This window comes from Macaca mulatta, chromosome 11 (assembly GCF_049350105.2).
Source record: "Macaca mulatta isolate MMU2019108-1 chromosome 11, T2T-MMU8v2.0, whole genome shotgun sequence".
Classification (NCBI taxonomy): Eukaryota; Metazoa; Chordata; class Mammalia; order Primates; family Cercopithecidae; genus Macaca; species Macaca mulatta.
The window spans coordinates 120,991,469-121,013,190 of record NC_133416.1 but is presented as its reverse complement, the minus strand read 5'-3'; the positions used below and the strand labels follow the sequence as shown (position 1 = coordinate 121,013,190).

General features: G+C 48.4%; 1 long non-coding RNA gene across 1 annotated transcript in view; it reads left to right on the top strand.

Moving 5' to 3' along the window:
* The window catches only part of LOC114670956 (uncharacterized), a 29,213-nt gene extending 8,241 nt beyond the window's left edge, over nt 1–20,972 (top strand). The window contains exon 3 of the long non-coding RNA XR_013400713.1: nt 18,948–20,972. This is a non-coding gene — a long non-coding RNA (uncharacterized LOC114670956). The remainder of the gene's footprint in view (nt 1–18,947) is intronic.
* The last annotated feature ends 750 nt before the right edge of the window (nt 20,973–21,722 follow it).

The following is a 21,722-nucleotide window of genomic DNA, read 5'->3' as shown; positions in this document are numbered from 1 at the left end:
CAGTGAGAGACACAGAGACTGAGAGATCCAGAGACCCAGTGAGACAGACACAGAGAGACATCCAGAGAGAGACACGGAGAGATATAGAGACACTCCCAGGGAGACATAGAGACAGTCAGAGACTCAGAGAGACAGAGATAGGGAGACATCCAGAGAGAGACACAGAGACAATGAGAGACACAAGGAAAGACACAGAAAGTGAGAGACACAAAGAAACAGAGACTGAGAGACCGTGAGAGACAGTGAGAGACCCAGCGAGACAGAGACAGAGACAAGAAGACACCAGAGACACAGAGACAGTGAGAGACACAGAGAGATCTAGAGACACTCCCAGGGAGACATAGAGACTGAGAAAGCAGAGAGACAGTGAGAAACAGCGGGTCATGTTTTTCCATGTCTGGCTGTGTCTAGGTCAAGACCAGGTCCACACTTCTTAAAATCCAATGAGAAATGAAAATGTTAAAAAAGTAATAAGAATTTCCTGTGTGTGGCTGCACAGGCGGCATGCCCTGGGCCCTGGCAGCCTCTCTCTCTTACTGGGTGCTGGGGTGGGGCTGCAGGGGTACCAGGCATAGGGGTTAGGCTGGTGGAAGGCCCATAAGAACCCGCTCACTGCTCTTCCAGGCTCCATTCCCTGGGGAGATAGGCAAAAAGTAAAAAGAGGGAAAGGGGGAAATCTGGCATCTGCTAAAGATTTGACCTCACTCAGCTGCGGGGACGGGCAGAAAGAAAATAGCCACAGAAGAGGCCCAGATCCAAGCAGAGGCTCTCATGACTGCAAAACATGCATCACACGCAGAGCTTTATCCAGGGCTTCCCTGCACCAGGCACCAGTGCTGGCCAGTGCTGGCCAGTGCTGGCCAGTGTTAACTCACGTCATCCTCACTTCCATCCTATATAGGTCGCACCCTTTTGATCACCATTTTACAGATGGGAAAACTGAGGTTCCGGGCAGGTAGGGAGTGATCCTAGGGTCACTCAACCAGGGAGGGGCAGACCCAGGCTGTCTCCTCCTCGTCACACAGTAGAAATCACCAGAGCTGCTCAGACCCAGGTGGGGACCATCCTTGCCCTCTACAAGTTCCTGACCCTCCCTGAGCCTCAGTTTCCTCATCTGTGAAATAGGGGAATAAGATTTTGGGGGGCATTTTGTATCATGTTTTGTGGTTGCTCCATCCCAGGTCCTCCACCCCACCCTGCTGCTCCTGACCACTGCTGTTGGTCTCTGAACTCGCTGATATGACTCTCAGGGTGTCAGGGACAAAGCCGAATGCACTTCCCCATCTTCCGAGTGCTCAAGGGGGCAGGGCTTTCTCTGGCCCTCACTGCAGGAAAAGGTGCACTATAGAACCACAGACAATCCCACCTCTGCCATTTACTGGTTCTGCAAACTTAGGCTGCCTCACATCACCACTCAGAGCCTCAGTGTCTCCAGCTGCAAAATGGGGATAATGATAGACCCTCCTCCTAGTTGTTCTGAGGATTCAATAACATACTTCTTGTAATGGCTTAGCAGTGCGTGGCATGCAGTGAGCATCATTGCCAGCCCCATAAGAGCCTGCAGGGGCTGCACAAATGCTGCCAGCCTGTGCCTCCAAGGTGCCATCTCTGAGGGGCAGTGGGGCTCCATCAGTTCCAGCCCTGAGACCCAGCCAGTCTCCTGAGTGGCCTGGCAGAGGGAGGCTTCAGCTCCAGTGCCACCTCTGGCCCTCCTGTGACCTTGGACCTGGAACATGCCACTGCCTCTCCTGGGGCCTCAGCTTACCCATCTGTGGAATGAGGGGATTATTGGGTTTAGAAAAATCTCTCTGGGCTATTGCAGGGCTAATGCATCTCCACAGCAGACAGGGTGAAGAATTTAACCTAAATGTGAAAATATCATTGAAATGTGCCCATTTATGCACAGGAAGGACTGTGTGACAACCAGGGCAAGTGCCCAGCTCCTGAGAGCTGTCTGTTAGGTGCCAACAGCCAGGCTGGGTAAGACATCTGCTATGTCACACACATGCATGCACACACATGGCCATGGGCACATGCACACACAAACATACATGCATGTACACACACATGCCCACATGGACACACGAACACACACACATGCATGTACACAATGCACATAGGGCATGGGCATGCTCATGCATGCATATGAATGCATGCATGGGCACTGGCCTGCACACACACATACATGCGTACACATGCATGGACGCACATGCATACATGGGCATGAGCGCACATTCACATGAGCACTATGCACACATGCATGCTCTTGCATGCATATACTCAGGCACATGCACACACACGGACATGCACACACATGTGCACACACACGGACATGCACACACACACACGTGACACATGCACAAGGGCATGCATCCCATCACATCTTTTGCCCCACGCTCTGCTTCTCCATTCGGATCCTGTTAGGAGCCTGGTGCCTGATTTCTCCCACCACTACCCCCTCCCCAAAAAGAAAAAAAATCCGAAAAGCCAGATTAGAACTTCACACACGCATCGCTGGAAAAAATCTATGTCTCATTTTCATATCTAGCAAAATAAAATGACAGAAGAGCACTCCAGCAAACCCCTAGAGGGGGAAGCGTGTCTGCCGAAGATGAGGGGTGGTGGTGGGGAGACACCTTTCCCAAAGGGAGGAGGCCCCAGGGCCAGAGGCACGGGCGGGAGCGTTGGGCCTGGCGAGAGGCTAGAGGATGAAATCGATCAGGCCGTTTTGTCCTGGGGCTGGAGGAAGGCTGGGGGGTCCTGGGAAGAGTCTAGGGGGTTGAATGGAGGTTAGAGAGGCAGCGACAGGGGGAAAGAGGAGAAATAAAATCCTGGGGATGGTGGTGTGAGTGAGGGAGCTGGAGAGAGAGAGAGAGAGAGAGAGAGAGACACCAGGTTATCAGAGAAGTGTGAAGACAATAATACAATCTGACATTTCTGAAACAAGACCCCCCGGTTGCCATGGCAACGTCTCATGTGGGAGCAGCTCCCAGGAGACGGCTCCGAGATGTACTATAAATGATGTTTGATTAGAATTTAAATCATTTAGGCAGAGAGAAGATAGGCCTTTTGTCAGCAAGGGGACCTGGGGGTGGGGAGGGAGGGGGGCCGGGGTTGTGGCGGGGGAGGGGGCGCTGCTGGAGCCAGCCTGGGCGTGGGGAGCGGGATCGGAGGTCAGCCAGGGGGTTGATTACTTTTGCCCTCAGCTTCTTTCCCGTTTACAGTAACCTTTCCATGGTGGCCGGAGGGACTCAGAGGGCAGGAGAGGAGAGACCTGGGCGGGGGCTGGGGGTGTGGGAGGGGAGTAAGGGAGAGCAGCAGAGATGGAGGGAGAGATGCAGAGAGACAGAGAGGAACGGACAGAGCAGAGAGACAGAAGCGGGAGAGAGAAGCAGGAAGAGAGAGGAGAGGGAAAGGAGAGGAAGAGAGACAGACACAGATGGGCAGAAACGGTGAGAGAGACAGAAAGAAGAGAGACCAGGAAATGGACTGAGAGACACAGATAGATGGTACAGAGACAGAGAGAGACCGAGAGACACAAAGGCGGAGACCTGGAGTGAAAACGAGGACTCTTGTATCCACACACTTGGAATCATTTTCCAGCCTTTGAAAAATGCATCAGGAATGTGGGTGCCCATGTTGAGTCCTGAACTTAGAAAAAGCTCTGCCTCCACCTCCCACTTTGGCCCCCATCTACGGGGAGATTCCTTGGCCCTGGAGTTCCTGGGGAGGGGTTAGTGACCCTGGAAAAGAGGCGCCATGGGCTTCTGGTCCTAAGAAAAATGGGCCAATTTTACTGAGCTGCCCTGTAAAATCTTGGACAAACCACCTCACTGCTCTGAGCCTCAGTTTCCCCATCTGTAACATAAGAAGTGTTATAGATGGAGAGTCAGATCAGCCTATGGGCAATGAGCCCCCTGTTCCCCATTCAGTTTTTATTTTTAGTTGCATTAGTTGCCAGCATTTAAAAGTTGGGAGAGTTTGCAAAAAATGTTTAATTTCTGGGTTCTTAAAAAAGTAGGAAAATCTATGCGTGCTGGGCCTGAATTTCCACATGGCAGCCATGTGCTGGAAAGGAGTAGTAGTCCCTACTTTTAAGCAGAGTATGAGGTCTCCAGCACCATTCCCTATTGTCTTACACCCAGCTACTTTTCACACCTTCATGGTGACTGCCTGCCCTCTGTAGGAATTTGTGGGGTTTTTGTTTGTTTTTTGGAGACAGAGTCTCACTCTGTCACACTGGCTGGAGTATGGTGGTGTGATCACAGCCCACTGCAGCCTCGACCTCCCTTCTGGGCTTTAGTGATCTTCCCCCCTCAGCCTCCTGAATAGCTGGAACTGTAGGTATATACCGTCACACCCGACTAATTTTTGTATTTTTTGTAGAGATGGGTTTCATCATGTTGCCCAAGCCAGTCTCCAACTCCTGGGCTTAAGCGATCCTCCTGCCTCAGCCTCCCAGAGTGCTGGTGGACTTTCAAACTCTGCAAATAAACTCCAGGATCCTTATGGCTCTAGCAATCTATTAACACGTGGATTGTAGACCTCATACCTCAGTCACCATGGCTTTGGGCACCCAGGATAATAGAGTTCATGGGGGTGATCACAGAGTCAGAGCGAACTATACGGCCATCCTCATACGCACAGTCGGTGCTCAGTAAATGTTTAATTAATACAGGAAGATGAGCCAAAATGATTAGGGAGACTGAAATGAGAACCATTATGGGAAATAGGGTAGCTTTTTGAGAAAATGAACTTGTACCACTGGGCACTGAGGATAAAAGTGACCTGCTTGGGAGAATCCCAGGAAGCAGATGGGAGGGAATTTGTAAGGAGGGAAAGAGCTGCTTTCAAAGAGGCCATCTTGAAGTTCTCTATCTTGGCACCTTCCTCATACCCACCAGGGCACTTGTCACAATCTGGAAGTTTTTGTTTGTGTATTGGCCTGTGTGTGTGGCCTCTCCTCCCCGAGGAGACTGTGAACTCCACGAGGATAGAAACTACATCTGGCACAGCCAGTGCTGTAGCCCCAGCACCCAGCGCATAGTGGCTGCTTAGGAAGCTCTGGATGAATAAATGAGGGAATGAGTCCCCTTTTCTCACATACTTCTTCTCCCATTTTTGCTCTGAGTATTTGAAAGCTATCTGAGTCCTGTCCTCATACTTTATTGACGATGATGATGATGATGATGATGATGAAGACAAGGTCTGACTTTGTGGCCCAGGCTGCAGTGCAGTGGCGTGATTACGGCTCACTGCAGCCTCCACCTCCCAGGCTGAAGTGATCCTCCCACTTCAGCCTCCCGAGTAGCTGGGACTACAGACGTGCACCACCATGCCTGGCTAATTTTTTATTTTTATTTTTGTAGAGGTGGGGTCTCATCATGTTGCCCAGGCTGGTCTCAAACTCCTGAGCTCAAGGGATCCTCCTGCCTCTGCTTCCCAAAGTGCTGGGATTACAGACATGAGCTACTGTGCTCGGTCCCTCATGCTGTATTATTAAATGCAAGCAGTTTGCTTTTATGTTTTGTTCATTTAAGGGAGCACTTCCCTTACTAGGGGTGCCAATAATGTGACCCTGGGCTAGTAAGAGGCACTTAATGTCTCTGAACTTCAATTTCCTCACCTTCAAAGTAGGGCTAATACCTTCATTCTGAGACTGTTCTAAAATTTAGGTGACAGGTCTATAACAGTGTCTGGCATGGAATAGGTGCTCAATAAGTAGAAGCAATTTTAATGGTTGTAGACACAGATAATCTACTAGCATGTGGTAGTCATATAAGTAATAAGAAGACCCAAGGGAAGAGGCAAATCTTAGGGTGATGTGGAGATAGGGAAGAATTTGGAATTCCTTTAGCAACGTTCTTCTTAGGCAGAGCTGTGATCCCAAGAGAATTTTCCTTTCTCAATTTTAGGATTTTGAAGCTTTACAATTGAGGAGGATGGTGGATTCACCCTCCACCTTTACTATCTTACAGTTCTGGAGGTCAAAAGCTTGACATGGGACTCGCTGTGCTAAAAATCAAGAACTGCACCCTTAGAGGCTTAGGGGAGAATTGTTTCCTTGCCTTTTCCAGCTTCTAGAAGCTGCCCTTAATCCTTGGCTCATGGCCCCTTCCTTCATCTTCAACCGATAATGGCCATGGAACCTCTTGACCCTTCCAACTCCAATCATATCGGTAATGCCTGCCTGGAGCACTGTGTGGGGAATGATGTTGCAGCCATGTCTGGACTTATGGAGCAAGAATGCTGTAATTGATTAGTGGATGTCTGCCATGGGCAGGGATGGAGTTACTTAGTTGCACAGTGCTTGGCACACAGGAACTGCTTGTGGCAGCTGCCTCTGGTTACCTGTGTCATGGTGTCCCCTTGGCCCAACTCTAATTTAAAGTTGCAGCTGCTGTGGGCCATTCTGTGCAAGCAGACTGAAATTCGCCATGGTGACAGCACGTAGCCTCCGGCATGAGCTGTGTGTCTTTCCTGTTTCAGTCTTAGGCCCTGTTGGATGCGATGGGTGTCCACTCAACCATACACAATGCAGCCTGGACATGGAGGGTTATGACTTGTATTACTTTTCTACAGTGACTATATCAAATTCTCACACACTGGGTGGCTTGAAACAATACCCCCTCACTATCTTACAGTTCCAGAGGTCAAAAGCCTGACATGGGACTCACTGTGCTAAAAATCAAGAACTGCACCCTTAGAGACTTAGGGAAGAATTGTTTCCTTGCCTTTTCCAGCTTCTAGAAGCTGCCCTTAATCCTTGGCTCATGGCCCCTTCCTTTATCTTCAAAGCCAGCAATGTTTTGGGCTGAATCTTTCTCCCATTGCCATCTCTGCTTGTCCCTGTCTCATCCCCTCACTTCCACTTACCAGAGCTCTCGTGGTTACACGGTGCCCACCAGATAGCCCAGCATGGTCTTCCTGTTTGAAGGTCAGCTGGTTAGCAATCTTCACTTCATCTGCACCCTTAATTCCCTTTGCCGTGTAACCGAACATTTCGCAGGCTCTGGAGATTAGGAAATGCACAGCTTTAGGGGTCATCATTCTGCCTACCACATCGCCCCTGGGGTCAGCCCCTTGCGACAGTGAGGGACCGTGGATGCTGTTGCAGTCTTCTGGTCTTCAGTAGACAATTCTGGAAAGCATTCTCTACACCCCTCAACAGGTTCCAGAGAAATCGGGTCTTTGTTGTCTGTAGTGGCACTTTTACATTGACGCTCCTCCTTCCCTGACTTACTCTCCCTCATCCCTCACTCCTGCTTCCAGAGATCACTGGTCAAATAAGTTATCTGTGCCCAAGTCCTTGTCTCAAGCTCTGCTTTCAGGAGAATCCAAACTAAAACAGTTCTGGCCAGGTGCAGTGGTTCACACCTGTAATCCCAACACTTTGGGAAGCCGAGGTAGGCGGATCACTTGAGGTTAGGAGTTCAAGACCAGCCTGGCCAATATGGCAAAACCCCATCTCTACTAAAGAGACAAAAAAGCTGGGCATGGTGATGGGTGCCTGTAATCTCAGCTAAGGAGACTGAGGCAGGAGAATCACTTGAACCTTGGAGGCGGAGGTTGCAGCGAGCCGAGATCACACCACTGCAGTCCAATCTGGGTGACAGAGTGAGACTCTGTCTCAAAAACATAAAATAAACAATTTTCCGTAAATGTTGGCTATTACATTGGTCAAGCTAGATGTGATAGATACCTGGCACAAAGTGGCTTAAGCAAAAAGCAATTTATTTTCTCATTGACTGAAAAGTTAATGGTTATATCTAAGACTTCAGGCACAGCTGGATCCAGGTCCTCAAACAATGGCCTCAATAGTTTGTCTTTTTTGAAACCTCACTTGTACTTTCCTGTGTTGGCTTCAGCCTCAGGCACCCTTTCCCCATACATTGGCAATGACGGTCTCCAGTTGCTCAGCCAGTGACCACAACAAAATGATAAAATGATTGTGACTTTTACCCGATAGTGCCAGGAAACGCACAAATAGGCATCCTTGTTCCTCAGTTCTGATTGGCTCATCTTGGGGCACATGCCCGTGCCTGGACCAGTCACTATGGGAGAGGGGATGTGGCACTGCCATTGGCCTTGGGTCACACGAATTGGGGGTGGAGTCAGCTACATCAAGGCCACCTGGCCTGAGAGGGAGCAAGCTGCGTTTCCCCTAAAAACACTGGAGTGCTTCTCACATAACAAGGAGTCAAGTACAAATCGCAGACGTCCTCTACAAATGCGATCATCGTGTACTGTTAATTTTAGGTAAATCTCTTGCAAGGATGGGAGACAAGATGCCGCCCAGCAGGTGGAGGCCTGGAGCTGGGAGGACGGGAAGCCAGGCGTTGTGCCAGTCATCAGTGCCAACCGGTCCTGGCTGCAGGGAATTCTTGGGATCAGAAATCCACAGTCTGAGAACTTGTCTATAATTTTGCAATTTCTATTTTCTTTGCTACAAAGCAGAGAGAAAGCCAAAAGACAATAAAGTTCCTCTCAAAAATGCCAGGCTGTTTGCGCCGGATAAAATGGCATGTGAAGAGTGAAAGAGCCTTTTGTTGAGGCTTGGGGAGAAAGAAAAAGGGGCTGAGAGCGAGGGAAAATGTATGGGAAGCCCCCCTCCCCCACCTGGGGAAGAGGCAAAACAGAGATGGGAGGGAGAAGAGGGTTCCTCTTGCATGAGCTGAGCCCAGGGAAGGTTTGAGTGTCATTGATCATCAGGGATCATACAGACCTGGATGAGACACTCTCCCGCCACTTTCTAGTGGTGTGGGCTTGGATGTGTTTTAGAAACTCTCTGAACCTCGGTTTTCCCATCTGTAAAATGGGGCTGGTGATAGTACTTCCTCATATGCCTTAGGTGAAGATTGAATGAAATAACATATACAAAGCCATTAGCCTAACATGCTTGGCATGTGATCAAGAATTAATAGTAACTGTTATTAGGATTGCCGTTTTTACTCTGATTCCTTATACCTGTCAATAGTCAGGGTCATCTGTCTCAAGGAAAACGGGTTCCCAGCTTGCTTTTAATCAGAAGGTGGGAAGTGCAGCGGGTACAGAGACCTAGTATGCTGTGTTCATCCCCCGTTGCTGCTGTCACAAATTACCACGAACCTGGAGGCTTACAATAACAAACATCTATTCTCTTACAGTTCTGAAGGTCAGAAGTGCTGAGACTGGGCGTAGTGGTGCATGCCTGTAGTCCCAGCTACTTGGGAGGCTGAGGCAGGAGGATCGCTTGAGTCCAGGAGTTCAGGGCTAGCCTTGGCAATATAGCCAAGGGTCAGACCCACACCAAAAGACTCACCCAGCCAACTCACAGAGTCACAAACAAAATCAATCATTGTTCTGAGTTTTGATAGGGTTTTTTTTTTTTTTTAAGACCCTATCTCTTAAAAAACAAAAAAAGTCCTAAAATCAAGGCATTGGTAGGGCTACATTCCTCCTGGAGGCTCTAGGGGAGCACCTGTTTCTTTGCCTTTTCCAGCTTGTAGAGGCCACCTGCATTCCTTGGCCTGTAGCTCCTTCTTCCTTCTTCAAGGTCAGCTGTGTAGCATCTTCTAGTCTCTCTCTCTCTGCGTCCATCATCACTTCTCCTTCTCTGACTCTGCCTCCCTCTTATAAAGATCCTTGTGGCAACATTGGACTCACCCAGATAATCCAGGACCATTTCCCCAGCTCAAGATCTTTAAGTGAATCACACCCACAAAATCCTTTTTGCCATGGAAGGTCACATAGTCAAAGGTTCTGGAGATTAGGATGTGGACATTTGGCGGCGGGGGGCATTATTTAGTGTGGCATCTATGCTAAGCCTAGACAACAGGAAGGCACATAAGCTGAGTTGGCTTTGGGTCAGTTGGTGTTTATGACACAGCAACCCACCCCCAAATTTAGGACTCAGAATAACGATTGATTTTGTCTGTGACTCTGTGAGTTGGCTGGGTGACAGTTTTGGTGTGGGCTGGCTCTGCTGGTCTTGGCTGGTCTTGCTCATGTATCTGCAGGCAGCTGGTAGGTTGAACATTGGCTGAATGATCTAGACCTCACTCCCATGTCTGGCGGCTGGCTGGCTGTCTGCAGGGATAGGGATCTCTCATCATCCAATGGGCTGGCGCAGGATTCCTTGCTTTTAGGCATCAGGTTCCAAGAGCAGAAGCTACAAGGCCACTTAAGGCTGAGGCTTGAAATGGGCACAACATTACTTCCCCTGCATTCTGGAGACAAAGCAAGACACAGAGCCAGGTCAGGTTCAAGGACTGGGGAAACAGACTGGGGAAACAGACTCTACCTCCTAATAGAAAGAGCTCCTAGATATCATGGCCACTTCTGCAGTCCATCGCAGGGCCAGTGCCAGGCGCTGTGCTAAGTGCTTTCATTACACTATCTCATTCCATCCTCATAATAACCCTTTGAGATAATAAGCACCATTTAGAGGTCCCCAACTTATAGACGGAAACACTAAAGCTCACAGAGGTGCAACCATTTGCCTAAGGTCGAACAGCTAGTGAGTGGCAGAGTGGGGACTTAGCCCTTATGTCATGAGCCACAGTAGACCCTTCTAGCAAAAGACATGCATTTGGAGATGGCTGACCAGCATTAGAGAGGCTGGCTAGAGGGGAAACATGAGTCTCACTTGATACTGTTGCCCAAGCACTGAACTCACCAGCTCTGCTGCTAACCCCTACGTGGCTTCCCAGGCCCCATCTCCTGGGAGGCTGAGAGGATTCCCAGCAGGGCATCTTTTTTGAGGAGCTGGGAGCCCTTCCCTCACCCATCCAGGAATATGGGAAATGGGCCTATCACTTATTGCTCCTTTTCCACCTATGCAGGAAAGGGAGGAAGGACAGCTGGCTGGGGTGGAGGTGCCTGTCACTTTCCCTGTGAGTCTGACCTTTTTGTGCCATCTCCTCTACCCCCAGGTGGGTTCAAGCCCCCACTGCTTCTAACCTGGATGACACCAGAGCCTCCTCCCTGGTCTCCCTGCTTCCATCCTGGCCTTACTGCCCCCCACATCCATTTCCCACTTGGTGGCCAGGGTGAGCCTCTGACAACCTAAGTCAGATCCTATCACTCCTTCCACGGCTCCCATCTCACTCAGGCTAAAACCAAGCACCTACCAGATCCTGCCTGTGACCTCTCTGATCTCCCCTGATCCCTACCACCCTGGCCTGGGCGCCCCAGGTACCCGCCCACTCAAGGGACTCCAACCTGCCTGGAACATTCCACCTCTAGATAGCCATATGGCTCACTCCTTTACTTCATGCCAGTGGCTTCTCAAATGTCCCTTTGCCCCAGCCAGGCATGGTGGCTCACATCTTTAATCCCAGCACTTTGGGAGGCTGAGATGGAAAGATTACCTTGAGGCCGGGAGTTCAAGACCATCCTGGGCAACATAGCAAGACCCCCATCTCTACAAATGTCCCTTTGCTGGGAGGTGGGGTTTTTCCCTCCCCTCCCCTCCCCTCCTCTCCTTTTTTTGCATCTAAAATAGTGACCCTTATCTTTCTTGTCTGGCCTTTTATTCTGTTTTGCTCTTCCTCCATAGTATGTCCTCCTAGACATGATTCTGTGTGTCGATGTATTTATTTACCATCTGCCGCCTCCAACAGACTGTCACCTCTACCAGGGCAGGATTTCTTTTTCTACCTATTCTCTGCTGTGTTCCCAGTGCTAAGGCAGTGCCTGGTGTTGGCACATAGTAGTTGCTCAGTAAATACACTTTGTGCTGATAAATGAATGAACAAACGAGTGAATGAATGGCAGTAACCCCCCGGACCCCTTGCTCTCTGGGGGCACTGGGCACAGGAGGAGCCTTATGGGAGCTAAGAGCCTAGAGGACCCTCATGATGCAGGTAGTTCTTACCTGGATTCCCCATGGGTTGAGGCACCAACAGGAGAGAAGGTGGCCAGCTCCCTGAAGTCACTGGGTGCCCTCACCGTTTCTCCTTACAGTATCCCCTCCCCCACCTCCTTGGACGTTCATTCTTCCATTGCTGCCCACTGCTCATTAAGCAGGATCTGCTCTGTCTCCTGAATCTTCTCTGAAAGAGGCTTCTCCCAGCTTGTAGGAGAAATGCCTTGCAGGTGAAGATGGCGAGGAGGTTGGCCCTGAAATAGCCCAGCCCCTTTAAGAGACAAGCGGGGAGGAGCATCATTCAGGTGCTTCTCTGGGAAATGAACCAGGTCAGCTTCTCTTTGAGGGGCAGTGCTGACCACTCAGAGGCGGTAGTGCCTGTGGAGAAAAGGGAGGAGTCCTGAATCTGGGCCCTGCAATCATCTGTGCATTTGGCCTTGGGGACTTGCTTAAACTCTCTGTGCCTTGGTTTCCTCATTTGCAGAGTGGGCATCATGCTATCTAACTCACAATATACAATGTACACTATGGCTTGAAGCTTCCAATGCCTGCAGGGGCTGGGCAGGTGGGAAGACAGGTGAAAGGGGTTGAGGGATGGGCAACATGTGAGCCCCGGCCCCTGTATGTGGGTGGCCACTATTCAGTCTTTGCCATGCAGGAAGAGGGGCTCAGAAAAGCCAAACGTGCCAATTTTGCTTAAACCAGATTTTGCTTAAAGGTGAAATTTTTTTACCTTTAAAAACGACAGCACATTCAGATTAAAAGCACTAAAAGGGATACAAGAAATCTGTCTATTAACAAGTTTGCAACCTGTGTTTCAGCCCAGCTATAGAGGGGAAACTGAGGCAAAGAGAATAGGAGCTGGTCACCCAGAAAGATAGAGGGAGAAGTGTTTGTCAACACTTATAGAGGGAGGGCAAGGGACAGACAACCCCTGATCCACTTTTGCTTTGGAGGACCAGAAGGCTGTGGCTGCCTTTAGAACTGGTTCATACTGAAACACAGAGACCTCCTTCTTTCCTTCCCTCTCCCATGATGAGGGATGGTGTCTTAGACCATATGGACTGCTGTAGCAAAAATACCATAGGCTGGTTGACTTATAAACAAGAGAAATGTATTGCTGTTAGTTCTGGAGGCTGGAAAGTCCAAGATCAAGATGGCAGCAGATCAGGTGTCTGGTGAGGACTTGTTTTCTAGTTCATAGATGGCACCTTCTAGCTGTGTCCTCACATGGTGGGAGGGGTAAGGGATTTTTCAGGGGTCTCTTTTATAAGGGGACTAATCTCATTCATGTGGGCTCCACCCTCATGACCTAACCACCCCCCAAAGGCCCACCTCCTAATACCATCACATTAAGGGCAAGGAATTTTGGGGGCACACAAACATTAGACCACAGCAGATGGCATGGATGGGATTGAGGGAGAGAAAGTGTCAGAGCCAACATAGAAGTTTCTTTTCTCTTTTTTGTCCCCCTACTTGGTGACTAAACAACATTTCTCCAATCTGGTTGGGGTGGGAATCTGTTGGATGGGGTAGATAGGAGTGAGGTCTTCCAGCCTGGCATGACCTCCATTTTCCAAGATAATGTTCATCTTAAAATAACCTACTTCAATGAACATTCAGCCAAAAGACAAAATAAAGGCATTGCTAGGTAGTGTGCAGCCACTCTGTCATAGTCTTTTTTTTTTTTTAATGAACACAAATTCCTTGACTCTCTTCTTACTGAGAAGTGAGGTCTATGTCCCCCCACTTGAATTTGGATGAGCTTGTGACTCACTTATAGCCAAGAATATGGAAGAAGTGATGTTGTGTGAACTCCTCATGCCTGTGAGCCTCTCTCTGGAAAGTTCAGCGCCCCTGAGCCCAGCGTGCTGAAGAAGCCACTTGGGGAAGCCCCTGTTGTCAGGGAGCCAGCATCACCTGCCAGTCACTAGAAGTGAGCCAATCAGAAGTGAGCCATCTCAGACATCCAGCCCGGCTGAGCCTTCAACTGGCTGCTGACCCAACCAACATGTGAACTGCAACCGCATGAGAGACCCTCAAGTGACAACCGCCCAGCTGAGCCTTTCCCAAGTTTCTGGCCCACAAAACCCAGAACAAAATAAAACGACTGTTTTAAGCCTTTAAGGAGCAGGGTAATTTGTTACACAGCAACAGTAAGTGGGACACATTCCCAAACCTAACTAAGAGGAGGAAATTTCCTCTTGATAAAAATGCTGATTTTTTAAATTCATCCTAGACCTTCATAAGTCAAAATCTTCTGTGGATAAGGTGTAAGAATCTGCAATTTTTTTTTTTTTTTTAAGACAAGCTTTCCCACCCCAGGTGATTCAGATGCACAGCCAACTTTGGAAATTTAAGACCTTGGAAGAGAGTCACATTGCCTCTCTGAGTCTTAGCTTCCTTGTCTGTGAATTGGGGAGGAGTGAGGGTTGGTGTGAGTATCAAAGAAGATGCTGCAGGTAAAGTCTTTAATAAGGCCGGCCAGACGTGGTGGCTCACGCCTGTAATCCTAGCACTTTGGGAGGCCAAGGCGGGCGGATCATGAATTCAGCCTGGCCAATATGATGAAACACTGTCTCTACTAAAAATACAAAAAAAAAAAAAAAACTAGCCAGGTATGGTGGCAGGCACCTGTAATCCCAGCTACTCAGGAGGCTGAGGCAGGAGAAATGCTTCAGCCCGGGAGGCGAAGGTTGCAGTGAGCTGAGATCACGCCACTGCTCTCCAGCCTGAGTGACAGAGCAAGACTCTGAAAACAAACAAACAAACAAACAAACAACAAAGAAACGGCTTTAATAAGGCCAAGGCATATGGAAAGGACTCAGGATTGGAATTGAAGAATTAACCGTGGTATCAGTATCATTGATACCAATACTGTTGTTTTTTGTAACTACTTCACTATCATGGGTTGAATAGTGGCATCAAAAAGATATGTCCAGTTCCTAACCCCTGATGCCTGTGGATGTGACCTTATTTGGAAATAGAGCCTTTGCAGATGTAGTTAAAGATCTCAAGATGAGCTTGTCCTAGATTTAGGGTGGGTCTTACATCCAATGACGAGTGCCCTTTTAAGATATAGAAAAGGAGAAGACGACCACATGCAGACCCACAAGAAGATGGAAGCAGAGACTGTAGTGAAGGAGCCACAAGCCAAGGAATGGCTGGAGCCACCAGGAGCTGAAAGAGGCAACGGATGATCCTCTCCTGACGACTTCAGAGGGAGCATGGCCCTGCTGACACCTTGATTTTGGATTTCTGGCCACATAGTTTGTAGCAGTTTATTACAGCTGCCGTTGGAAGCTAATGCACCACTGTTCACCAGGCACCACACCCAGCACTGGAAACAGCAAAGTGAGGAAGGGGCCCAGTGTTTCCCTAGATACAATGTCCTCAAAAGCAAGAGCTATCCTGTGACGATTCACAGAAGGGACATGGAGTCACAGTGATGAACACAGGTGTCTATGACTTCCACCGAACCTAGAGAAGACTTCCTCAAGTGGGCATTTCTTCCATCACCCTCCAATGAGAACCAGGAACTTGAATACTCAATTCTAACTCAACAGTGGATCACAGGTTGTTTGCCTTCTGATGCTGACCTGAGTGTAGCCATAGAGCTTTGAGAATCGAGACCAGAATGCTATGAATTCATCCACTCACCAAATATTTCCAGAGGTCCCCTTCTGTAAAAGGAACCAGGCCAGGCACAAGGTCCCTGCCCACACCAAGCCCAGAGTCTGGAGGAGGCTGCGGACCAGTGCACGGACAGACAGGGTGGGAAGGCAGCTGTTGGAGGCAGGGTGGTGCTGTGGTTAGGATTCTGGGCTCTGAAGCCTGCCAGAGCTGGGATTCCAGCTTTATCACTCCCTGACTGTGTGGCCTTGGGCAAGCCACTTAACCCTTTTATGTCTCTGTTCCCTCATCTCTAAATGGGGGACAACAATCACACCACCTTCAGAGGTTGGTGCTTGTGAGGACTAAATGAGAAAAACCAGGCAAGTACTGAGCACAGTGCCTGGCACAGAGTAAGTGATGAATAAAGGCGTCAGGTGATGAAGAAGGCTGGGGATGGGTAGGAGAGATTGTTCTGGCAGAGGGAACAGCAAGTGCAAAGGCCTGGAGGGAACACAAGGATGGCAGCTTTAGATACCAGATGGCTTCGGCAAGCCAGAGCCCAGAGGACAGAAGGTCCTAACCTAGTCTGGGTCACAGCCCAAACTGGGAAAGCCAAAATCAGGAAAATGCACCTAGTACTCACCAAATACCATCCCTGATTTCAGGCAAGTCACGGACCAGGTTACCAACCACAGCTCTATTGACATTTTGGGCCAGATAATTACTTGGGGTAGCGACTGTCCTGTGCATTATAGGATGTTAGCACCATCTTTGACCTCCACCCACTAAAGGCCACTAGCACCTCCTGCCCCAGTTGTTATGATCAGACTGCCTCCAGACATTGCCAAATGTCTCCTGGGGACACAATTACCCTTGGTTGAGAACCAAGGCCCTAAACCATCTCTCTCAGATCCTGCAGCCTGGGCCACCTGCCTCTTTCCATCTCTCCTGAAATGTGGCTACCAGATATGGGATGGATGCTCATCTTGACTGTACTGGCCTGGAGGAGCCTGGGCAGAGGAAACGGCACTGGAAAAAGAGTCATTTAGGAGCTTAAGGCACTCAGAGAACTTACTAAAACACCAAATCTCAGGTCCCTCCAGGGGCGTGGATTCAAGCAGTGCAGTAGCATGGAGATGCACTGGCTTGCCTTCAAGAAAAGCCTCCTTGCCTCGCTGCAGGGGTGTGGTCTGTGGATAACTTCTAGCTCATCCGTGTTTGCTTCCTTCAAGGTCCTGCTTTTTCTGGGCTGCCCCTGGCCAGTGGCTGAGCGAGGCCCTGGGAGATGAGGGCATGATCTCCTTAGGGTGGCACCTGGCCAGTGAGCATGGCAGTGGCACCAGGGCCATGGTCATTTCTGCCCAACTCAGGACTCCTCTAACCACCTTTGATCTGTAGCTCCCCACTGGGCTGGCAGAAATGTGTCATATCTGCACATCTGTGGTCTGACCCAACCTCATGCCCCATCCTGCTTCCTCCCTTTGTTCTATCCAGGTGTTAGAGCCCAGCAAACCCTTTGCACTTCCAACTAACATAGATGCTCAGGGTAGAGCCTAGAAATCTGAGTTTCAAAATTGTTCCCCAAGTAAGGCCATTGCTCAGTGAGGTCCGGGAGCCTCCAGGCTAAACACACTCCCAGTTCTCTGCCAGCGCTGACATTCTAGGGTTTTATGATTTGGGAGAAACTTGATTTGGCCTGGGGGTGTGTTTGCATGGGTGCAATAAACCATACTGTCACGGGTTTTATGGTTTCCTTCTCTGGGCACTACTGGCAGTGAATTTGAAAGGCTTCCCACCTGAAGAGGAAGAAGAAACCTGGGCTTGTGTTGTTCCGATTTGAGTTCCTACCTAGAGGAAGGGATATCTCTAGGTCTGATAACTTTCTCATCAGAAAGAGTCAGGAGCCATCATTGTCCCCATTTTACAGATGAGGGGAAAAGTATACCCTAAAGGAAGGAATAAGGACTTCAGAGTCTGCAGATAGTTTGTGGTGGACTTTAAGATAATCACTTACTCTCCCTAAGCCTCAGTTTCCTCATCTGCAAAATGAGGCAGTCAGTCATTCGTGAACTTTATTGAGTCCTTACTGTGTTGAGCACAGTTATCAGGAATGGGGATTCAGCTGTGAATAAGACAAATAAGATGGAACACATGTCATGGGGTTTGCATTCTAGAAGGGAGATGGGCAATAGACAGATGAACAAATAGTTTCAGATAGGGCGAGTGCTATGAAGACGGAGAAATGGGGTGATGAGGCAATGATGGGAACTGGGGTGAGGGTAGGCAGTAACTGGATGACAAGAGACAGCGACATTTAAATGAGACCTCAAGGATGAGAAGAAATTGTCCACTGGAGGAATGGTGTGCCAGGCAGAGGGAACAGCAAATGCAGAAACCTGAAGTGGGGAGGGAACGAGCTTGGTGTGGGAAAGGAACCTCCCAGAGGTGCAGCAGGTGAGGGGATGAGGGTGGAGAGGTTCCCCGTGTCCATGAGAACTTCAGCTATTACTGTCCCTGAGAGGGGCAGCTCCTGGAGTTTACAGCAGAAGAAAGCCGTGGTGAAGCTCACTTAGAAAATGACTAAGGCTTACTTAGAAGATAATTCACTTTGGCTCCCTTAGGAAAGGACTAAGGCTCACTTAGGAGCTTCCATTTTTAGGACAAAGGACTTGCCCAAGGCCACAAAGCCTACCACCCCAGCTTCTTCTCCCAGTCATTCCCCTCTAGCACAGGAGAAGGCAAACCAGGCTGGAAAGTGCAGAGGCAGACCCCAATACAGCAGGTGTTCCTCCAAGCAGACCAAGTTGGGACAGAAGGGGCGACAAATCAGCCCCACAGAGCAAAGCACATGGAGCACTTTGAGGACCTGGACTGCTTCTGACCATGGGGTCACATGGCCAGCTCTAACTACCCCTCCCCATGGAGGGGGATCTGGGCTAATAGCCAGGGAGACTGGGGTTATAAATTATATGGGGTTGGACAGAGGCAAAGTAGAGGCTGGCATGTAGCTTTAAATGGGTTTCTCCAACTCTGAGGTCTCCCTTTTGTTCCTTAAGCTTTTGTAACCCACAGCTTTGCAGTCCCCAGAGAACTGTGCCTGAACTCACTGGTGAATTGGAATTTTTTTCTTTCATTATTTTATTTACTTATTTTCCAGTTTTATTGAGGTATAATTGAAAAGTTAAAATGGCATATATTCAAGATGACCAATGTGATGATTTGATCTATGAATACACTGCAAAATGATTACCACAATCAAGTTAATTTTTTAGTGGCCACTCTGGGCAAGGGAGGTACAGTTTCTGGTTTTGAGGCTGTTGTTTTGTTTTTGTTCCTGGGAAGCTGCAGCCTCCATGATTGGACACCCGCATTTCTTGGGAAGCTTTTGAACGCTATGACTTCTGGTCTCACCACTACCCCTCCACTTCAGGCTCTCATGGGTTCAGTCCTGGATGCTGTAATAACTTCTTCCCTCTCTTCCTAGGTGCTAGCCAGGATCACTTCCTCCCAAGTCATCCCAGAGGGAGGGCAGGAGGGAGAATGAAATGAAAGAGAGAGGGAGAGAAAGGAAGGAAGAGAAGGAGGGAGAATGGAGGGATGTATGGATTTGGATGTATGGGTTCCATTCTTTCTACCCTGGCAAATGCTTACTCATCCTTCAGTGTCCATCCAAAGTGGCACCTCTTCCTGGGCACCATCTCCAGAGTCTCTTTCAAGCAGGTAGCTACATCCCACAAAACAACCACCCATCTGACCATGCAAGTGTGTGGGGGAATGAAGACCAGCCCGGGAGTCTGAGATGAATGTCTTGCTTCTTGCTCTGCCGCTGACTCACAGGGTACCCCAAGCAAGTCCCTTCACCTCCTAGGTCTCAGTTTCTCCATTTATACCACTAAGGTAGTGGACCTGATGGCCTCAAGTCTCAACATTTTTATTCCCTGAAAAGAAACTCTTGGTGCCGAGTGGTCTTCTTCTGCCCTGGCATCTCACCTTTCAAACACTTGTCTCTTCTCACCACACCCACCACTTAGTATGTGCTCTTGGAGAACACCCAGGACCCAGGGTCTCTGCACACATCATGAGTCCAGCTCAGCATTTGAGGTGGAATCAGAGGAAAGGAAGGAGAGTGGAGGGAATAGTCAGTATTTTGGCAAGCTCATAATACTTTCCCCCTTTGTCTAGAAACTTCAACCCAATTTCCCTTTGAAGGCACTACCTCCTTCCCCCAGTCATGAATGAGTACAGGTCTCAAGCCTGGACAACCAAATGCACAGTGCTTGGTTCAACTCTGGACCTGTGACTCAAGCCAGACCAAGGGAGTGACATGCAGGGCTTTGCCTGGAACTATTCTGAAAGGGGCACTCTCTTTCTGCTGGGCTACTGATAATATGTGCATCCATGATAGGAAAGCCTGCCTGATAATGAAGCTAATAAGAGAAGAGCGGAGCCAAGAGATGCTGGGAAAGCAGATGTCTGAAAATATCATTTGAGCCCCTGGGTCCAGCTGCACCTGAAGCCACTACTATCCCTTGGACTTTGCGGTTATTTGAGTCCATAAATACCCTTTGGCATTAAGCCAGATTGCATCTTAAGTCATATAGAAATAAGAGAAATGAAAAAAGAAATGAGAAAAGAAATTGAAAAGAGAGACAGCAGACAACTGATTTTCTACTGAAGCTTCCAGAAGGAATCAACTCTGCCAACACCTTGATTTTGGACTTGTGGCCTTCAGAACTGTGAAATGATAGACGTCTGTTATTTTAAGGCACCTAGTGTGTAACATTTCATCACAACAGCCCTAGGAAATGAATACAGGGAGGAAAATCCTACAGCACAGAGGCATGGAGGTGCCAGAATGCCCCGTCTGCCTGAAGAGTAGATGGAGATGAGGCTGGAATTGTCCATCCTAGCTGCCCAGACCCATGTGCCTTTGTTTTATGTAGTTACAGCGCCTATGATACATATTTGCTATCACATATGTCACTATGAACCTCCTCGGGAGGACGGAGAAGTCAAATACCTTAATTATTCCAACACAAGCTTGCGTGAACAGATAATCATCACTACGAGTATATTGTGTGCCTGCTAAGCACCAGGCCTGAGATAAGGAAGCATTTGCTGTGGTGAATGTTCCCTCCAAAGCTCATGCTAAAATTTAATTGCCATTGCAACAGTGTTGCAAGGTGAGAACTTTAAGAGATGATCAGGTCATGAGAACTCTGCCCTCGTGAATGGATTAATACCGTTATCACAGTAGTGGACCCCCCTTTTCTCTTGCCGTCTGTCTCTCATGTTAGCTTGTGCTTCCGCCTTTCATCATGGAATAACACAGCAAGAAGCCCCTCACCAGAGGCACCTTGATATTGGACTCCCCAGCCTCCAGAACTGTGAGAAATACATGTCTTTTCCTTATAAATTACCCAGTATATGGTATTCTGTTATAGCGGTGGTAAATGGACTAAGCATTTTGCGTACATTATCTGTCATATTAAAAATGTTTTTACCCAGGAACATAGATTCAAGTTACCCTGAATATACATTATCTCCCTACATTATCTCTTTTAATCCTTACCTATTAGATAGATATTGCTATTATCCCCATTTTGCAGGTAAAACCTCAAACTCCCAAAGAACTCCTGCATTGAGGAAAGTAAAACCAATAGCTACCATGTTCAGTGGTCCCCTTTACCCATGGTACAGTACAGTATGCTAAGATATTTTGAGAAAGAGAGAGGCCGCATTCACATATCTTTTATTGCAGTATATTGTTACAGTTGTTCTATTTTATTTGTCATTGTTGTTAGTCTCTTACTGTACCTAATTTATAAATTAAGCTTTATCACAAGCATGTGTGTATAGGAAAAAACAGTACAGATGTTCCTCAACTCACAATGGGGTTATGTCCTGATAAACCCTTTGTTCAGCTGAAAATATCTTTAAGTTGAAAATGCATTTAATACCTCTACCTCTAACCTACCAAACATCAGAGCTTAGCCTAGCATACCTTCAATATCCTCAAAACACTTACACATGAAACACTTAAAACAGCCTACAGCTGAAAAAAAAAAAAAATCTAACACAAACCTATTGTATAACAAAGCATTGAATATGTCATCTCTTCATTTAATTTCATTTCATTTTATTTCATTTTATTTATTTATTTTTTTAGAGACAGGCTGCTCTGTTACTCAGGCTGGAGTGCAGTGGCGTGATCATAGCTCATTGCAATCCTGAACTCCTGGGCTCAGGCCATCCTCCC